The following is an 8,152-nucleotide window of genomic DNA, read 5'->3' on the forward strand; positions in this document are numbered from 1 at the left end:
CAAATAAATACTGTCAATACAATCAATACAATCAATACAATCAATACTGTCAATACAATCAATACAGTCAATACAATCAACACAATCAATACAATCAACACAGTCAATACAATCAATACAGCAATACTGTCAATACAATCAATACAGCAATACTGTCAATACAATCAATACAATCAATACAGCAATACTGTCAATACAATCAATACAGCAACACTGCCAATACAGTCATACTGTCAATACAGTCAATACAATCAACACTGTCAATACTGTAAATACTTTTACATTTAGCAGACGCTCTTATCCAGAGCGACTTACAGTAGTGAATACATACATTTCATTTCATGCATTTTTTTTTGTACTGGCCCCCCGTGGGAATCGAACCCACAACCCTGGCGTTGCACACACCATGCTGGTGCTGCAAACGCCATGCTCTACCAACTGAGCCACAGGGAAGACAATACAGGGAAGACAATCAATACAGCCAATACTGTCAGTACAATCAGTACAATCAATACAATCAGTACAATCAATACAATCAATACAATCAATACAGTCAATACAATCAGTACAATCAATACAATCAGTACAATCAATACAGTCAGTACAATCAATAATGTCAATACAATCAATACAGTCAATACAATCAATAATGTCAGTACAATCAATACAGTCAATACAATCAATAATGTCAGTACAATCAATACAATCAATAATGTCAATACTGCCAATACAGTCAATACAGTCAATACTGTCAATACAATCAATACAATCAATACAGTCAATACAATCAATACAGTTTATACTGCCAATACAGGCAATACTGGCAATACAATCAATACAGTCAATACAATCAATACTGTCAATACAGTCAATACAATCAATACTATGAATACTGTTAATACAATCAATACAATCAATACATTCAATACAGTCAATACTGTCAATACAATCAACACTATCAATACTGTCAATACTGTGGCAAAAATGAGAGGACATCAACAACCGGTATAGGCCAATTCAAAAAGTTCTTTATTATCAAACAAAACTATTAATTCTAAACAAAGGAAAAGGAATGAGGTGTGGACATGTCATAATGTAGGGTGTATGTAAGGTGCACGGATGCGTGAATATGTGTGTGGAAACATGACTGAATGGAAACTAACAAACCAACAAAGGAACAAACAAAACCGGATCATACCTGGAGGAGCAGGGAGAGAGAGAGAGCAGGCCAAGCGAGCCAGAAGAGAGAGAGGTTAGTGGAGCAGTTTGTTAAATACCCTGAGCCCAGGTGGCTCCAGTCACTAACGACCCTCCCCTGCCTGCAGGAGGAACCGCCCCTGCACTGCAGAGGAGGAGCCGTGACAACTGTCAATACAATCAACACTGTCAATACATTCAATATCAAATCAAATGTATTCATATGATCAATTCTTACATCAGCTGATATCTCATATCTGTCAATACAATCAATACTGTTAATACAATCAATACTGTTAATACAATCAATACTGTTAATACAATCCATACAATCAATACAATCCATACAATCAATACAATCCATACAATCAATACTGTTAATACAATCAATACTGTTAATACAATCCATACAATCAATACAATCCATACAATCAATACTGTTAATACAATCAATACAATCAATACTGTTAATACAATCCATACAATCAATACTGTTAATACAATCCATACAATCAATACAATCCATACAATCAATACTGTTAATACAATCAATACAATCAATACTGTTAATACAATCCATACAATCAATACTGTTAATACAATACATACAATCAATACAATCCATACAATCAATACTGTTAATACAATCAATACAATCAATACTGTTAATACAATCCATACAATCAATACTGTTAATACAATCAATACTGTTAATACAATCCATACAATCAATACAATCCATACAATCAATACTGTTAATACAATCCATACAATCAATACAATCCATACAATCAATACTGTTAATACAATCAATACAATCAATACTGTTAATACAATCCATACAATCAATACTGTTAATACAATCAATACTGTTAATACAATCCATACAATCAATACAATCCATACAATCAATACTGTTAATACAATCCATACAATCAATACTGTTAATACAATCAATACTGTTAATACAATCCATACAATCAATACAATCCATACAATCAATACTGTTAATACAATCCCAGAAGAAAAGTGCTAAAAATAGCCCACGTTAGCTGATGTATCTTAAGAAACAAGGTTCATGAAGTCAATAATTTGCTTGTAACAGATGACATTTATATTCTGACTATCTCTGAAACTCACTTAGATAATACCTTTGATGATACAGTGGTAGCAATACAAAGTTATAACTTTTTCAGAAAATACAGAAATGCCAATGGTGGAGGTGCTGCTGTTTATATTCAGAACCACATTCCTGTAAAGCTTAGAGAGGATCTCATGTTAAATACTGTTGAAGTAATATGGCTACAGGTTCATCTGCCTCACCTGAAGCCCATTCTGGTGGGAAGCTGCTATAGACCACCAAGTGCTAACAGTCAGTATCTGGATAACATGTGTGAAATGCTTGATAATGTATGTGATATCAACAGAGAGGTATATTTCCTGGGTGATTGACTGGCTTTCATCAAGCTGCCCACTCAATAAAAAGCTTTAAACTGTAACCAATCGCTGCAACCTGATTCAGGTTATCAGTCAACAAACAGAACAGGAATGAAATCATCAACATGTATCGATCACATCTTTACTAACGCTGCAGAAATGTGTTTGAAAGCAGTATCCAAATCCATGGGATGTAGTGATCACAATATAGTAGCCATATCTAGGAAAACCAAAGTTCCAAAGGCTGGGCCTAATATAGTGTATAAGAGGTCATACAATACGTTTTGAAGGGATTCCTATGTTGTTGATGTAAATAATATTTGTTGGTCCGTGGTGTGTAATGAGAAGCAACCAGACGCTGCACTAGACACATTAATGGAATGTCTTACTCCAGTTAGTAATAAGAACGCACCCATTAAGAAAATGACTGTAAAACACCCATTAAGAAAACGACTGTAAAACACCCATTAAGAAAATGACTGTAAAACACCCATTAAGAAAATGACTGTAAAACACCCATTAAGAAAACGACTGTAAAACCTGTTAAATCTTCATGGATTGATGAGGAATTAAAACATTGTATCGTTGAGAGGGATGAGGCAAAAGGAATGGCAAATAAGTCTGGCTGCACAACCGATTGGCAAACGTACTGCAAATTGAGAAATCATGTGACTAAACTGAATAAAAAGGATAAGAAACTACACTATGAAACAAAGATAAATGACATAAAGAATAATAGTAAAAATCTTTGGAGCACCTTAAAATACATTTTGGGTAAAAAGGCAAACTCAGCTCCATCACTCATTGAATCAGATGGCTCATTCATCACAAAACCCATTGATATTGCCAACTACTTCAGTGACTTTTTCATTGGCATGATAAGCTAATTTAGGCATGACATGACCGCAATAAACGCTGACACTACACATCCAAGTATATCTGATCAAATTATGAAAAGATAAGAATTGTAATTTTGAATTCCGTAAAGTGAGTGTGGAAGAGGTGAGAAAATTATTATTGTCTATCAACAATGACAAGCCAACCGGGGTCTGACAACTTGGATGGAAAATGACTGAGGATTATAGCGGACAATATTGCCACTCCTATTGGCCATATCTTCAATTTCATCCTACTAGAGAGTGTGTGTCCTCAGGCCTGGAGGGAAGCTAAAGTCATTCCACTACCCAAGAATAGTAAAGCCCCCTTTACTGGCTCAAATAGCCGACCAATCAGCCTGTTACCAACACTTAGTAAACTTCTGGAAAAAATTGCACTGTGCTACCTTCTTAACAGCATTATCAAATTTCAAATCAAATCAAATTTATTTTATATAGCCCTTCGTACATCAGCTGATATTCTCAAAGTGCTGTACAGAAACCCAGCCTAAAACCCCAAACAGCAAGCAAAGCATGTGAAAGAAGCACGGTGGCTAGGAAAAACTCCCTAGGAAAAACTCCCTAGAAAGGCCAAAAACCTAGGAAGAAACCTAGAGAGGAACCAGGCTATGAGGGGTGGCCAGTCCTCTTCTGGCTGTGCAGGGTGGATATTATAACAGAACATGGTCAAGATGTTAAAATGTTAAAATGTTCATAAATGACCTGCATGGTCAAATAATAATAATCATAGTAGTTGTCGAGGGTGCAACAAGCACGTCCGGTGAACAGGTCAGGGTTCCATAGCCGCAGGCAGAACAGTTGAAACTGGAGCAGCAGCACGGCCAGGTGGACTGGGGACAGCAAGGAGTGATCATACCAGGTAGTCCTGAGGCATGGTCCTAGGGCTCAGGTCCTCCGAGAGAAAGACAGAAAGAGGGAAAGAGAGAATTAGAGAGAGCATGTTTAAATACACACAGGACACCGGATAAGACAAGAGAAATACTCCAGATGTAACAGACTGACCCTAGCCCCCCGACACATAAACTACTGCAGCATAAATACTGGAGGCTGAGACAGGAGGGATCAGAAGACACTGTGGCCCCATCCGATGATACCCCCGGACAGGGCCAAACAGGCAGGATATAACCCCACCCACTTTGCCAAAGCACAGCCCCCACACCACTAAAGGGATGTCTCCAACCACCAACTTACCGTCCTAAGACAAGGCCGAGTATAGCCCACAACGATCTCCGCCATGGCACAACCCAAGGGGGGGGCGCCAACCCAGACAGGAAGACCACGTCAGTGACTCAACCCACTCAAGTGACGCACCCCTCCCATGGACGGCATGGAAGAACACCAGTAGGCCAGTGACTCAGCCCCTGTAAAAGGGTTAGAGGCAGAGAATCCCAGTGGAAAGAGGGGAACCGGCAAGGCAGAGACAGCAAGGGCGGTTCGTTGCTCCAGCCTTTCCGTTCACCTTCACACTCCTGGGCCAGACTATACTTAATCATTCGACCTACTGAAGAGATAAGTCTTCAGTAAAGACTTAAAGGTTGAGACTGAGTCTGCGTCTCTCACATTGGTAGGCAGACCATTCCATAAAAATGGAGCTCTATAGGAGAAAGCCCTACCTCCAGCCGTTTGCTTAGAAATTCTAGGGACAATTAGGAGGCCTGCGTCTTGTGACCGTAGCGTACGTGTAGGTATGTACGGCAGGACCAAATCGGAAAGATAGGTAGGAGCAAGCCCATGTAATGCTTTGTAGGTTAGCAGTAAAACCTTGAAATCAGCCCTTGCCTTAACAGAAAGCCAGTGTAGGGAGGCTAGCACTGGAGTAATATGATCAAATTTTTGGGTTCTAGTCAGGATTCTAGCAGCCGTATTTAGCACTAACTGAAGTTTATTTAGTGCTTTATCCGGGTAGCCGGAAAGTAGAGCATTGCAGTAGTCCAGCCTAGAAGTAACAAAAGCATGGATAAATCTTTCTGCGTCATTTTTAGACAGAAAATTTCTGATTTTTGCAATGTTACGTAGATGGAAAAAAGCTGTCCTTGAAACAGTCTTGATATGTTCTTCAAAAGAGAGATCAGGGTCCAGAGTAACGCCGAGGTCCTTCACAGTTTTATTTGAGACGACTGTACAACCATCCAGATTAATTGTCAGATTCAACAGAAGATCTCTTTGTTTCTTGGGACCTAGAACAAGCATCTCTGTTTTGTCCGAGTTTAAAAGTAGAAAGTTTGCAGCCATCCACTTCTTTATGTCTGAAACACAGGCTTCTAGCGAGGGCAATTTTGGGGCTTCACCATGTTTCATTGAAATGTACAGCTGTGTGTCGTCCGCATAGCAGTGAAATGTAACATTATGTTTTCGAATGACATCCCCAAGAGGTAAAATATATAGTGAAAACAATAGTGGTCCTAAAACGGAACCTTGAGGAACACCGAAATTTACAATTGATTTGTCAGAGGACAAACCATTCACAGAGACAAACTGATATCTTTCCGACAGATAAGATCTAAACCAGGCCAGAACTTGTCCATGTAGACCAATTTGGGTTTCCAATCTCTCCAAAAGAATGTGGTGATCGATGGTATCAAAAGCGGCACTAAGATCTAGGAGCACGAGGACAGATGCAGAGCCTCGGTCTGACGTCATTAAAAGGTCATTTACCACCTTCACAAGTGCAGTCTCAGTGCTATGATGGGGTCTAAAACCAGACTGAAGCGTTTCGTATACATTGTTTGTCTTCAGGAAGGCAGTGAGTTGCTGTGCAACAGCTTTTTCTAAAATTTTTGAGAGGAATGGAAGATTCGATATAGGCCGATAGTTTTTTATAATTTCTGGATCAAGATTCGGCTTTTTCAAGAGAGGCTTTATTACTGCCACTTTTAGTGAGCTTGGTACACATCCGGTGGATAGAGAGCCGTTTATTATGTTCAACATAGGAGGGCCAAGCACAGGAAGCAGCTCTTTCAGTAGTTTAGTTGGAATAGGGTCCAGTATGCAGCTTGAGGGTTTGGAGGCCATGATTATTTTCATCATTGCGTCAAGAGATATAGTACTAAAACACTTTAGTATCTCCCTTGATCCTAGGTCCTGGCAGAGTTGTGTAGACTCAGGACAATGGAGCTTTGGAGGAATACCCAGATTTAAAGAGGAGTCTGTAATATGCTTTCTAATGATCATGATCTTTTCCTCAAAGAAGTTCATAAATGTATTACTGCTGAAGTGAAAGCCATCCTCCATTTGCGAAGGCTGCTTTTTAGTTAGCTTTGCGACAGTATCAAAAAGAAATTTCGGATTGTTCTTATTTTCCTCAATTAAGTTGGAAAAATAGGATGATCGAGCAGCAGTAAGGGCTCTTCGATACTGCACGGTACTGTCTTTCCAAGCTAGTCGGAAGACTTCCAGTTTGGTGTGGCGCCATTTCCGTTCCAATTTTCTGGAAGCTTGCTTCAGAGCTCGTGTATTTAATGTATACCAGGGAGCTAGTTTCTTATGACAGATGTTTTTAGTTTTTAGGGGTGCAACTGCATCTAGGGTATTGCGCAAGGTTAAATTGAGTTCCTCGGTTAGGTGGTTAACTGATTTTTGTCCTCTGACGTCCTTGGGTAGGCAGAGGCAGTCTGGAAGGGCATCAAGGAATCTTTGGGTTGTCTGAGAATTTATAGCACGACTTTTAATGCTCCTTGGTTGGGGTCTGAGCAGATTATTTGTTGCAATTGCAAACGTAATAAAATGGTGGTCCGATAGTCCAGGATTATGAGGAAAAACATTTAGATCCACAACATTTATTCCATGGGACAAAACTAGGTCCAGAGTATGACTGTGGCAGTGAGTAGGTCCAGAGACATGTTGGACAAAACCCACTGAGTCGATGATGGCTCCGAAAGCCTTTTGGAGTGGGTCTGTGGACTTTTCCATGTGAATATTAAAGTCACCAAAAATTTGAATATTATCTGCTATGACTACAAGATCCGATAGGAATTCAGGGAACTCAGTGAGGAACACTGCATATGGCCCAGGAGGCCTGTAAACAGTAGCTATAAAAAGTGAGTGAGTAGGCTGCATAGATTTCATGACTAGAAGCTCAAAAGACGAAAACGTCAAATTATCAAACAACAAATTATCAACAAGGCAGGTCCTACAGGCCCTAGTTTCTACCTTCTTAACAACACTATCAACAAGGCAGGTCCTACAGGCCCTAGTTTCTACCTTCTTAACAGCATTAACAACAAGGCAGGTCCTACAGGCCCTAGTTTCTACCTTCTTAACAGCATTATCAACAAGGCAGGTCCTACAGGCCCTGGTTTCTACCTTCTTAACAGCACTATCAACAAGGCAGGTCCTACAGGCCCTAGTTTCTACCTTCTTAACAGCATTATCAACAAGGCAGGTCCTACAGGCCCTAGTTTCTACCTTCTTAACAGCACTATCAACAAGGCAGGTCCTACAGGCCCTAGTTTCTACCTTCTTAACAGCACTATCAACAAGGCAGGTCCTACAGGCCCTAGTTTCTACCTTCTTAACAACACTATCAACAAGGCAGGTCATACAGGCCCTAGTTTCTACCTTCTTAACAACACTATCAACAAGGCAGGTCCTACAGGTCCTGCCTTGTTGGAACTAATGGGGAT

Source organism: Salmo salar, chromosome 22, assembly GCF_965601325.2.
Source record: "Salmo salar chromosome 22, fSalSal1, whole genome shotgun sequence".
Lineage (NCBI taxonomy): Eukaryota > Metazoa > Chordata > Actinopteri > Salmoniformes > Salmonidae > Salmo > Salmo salar.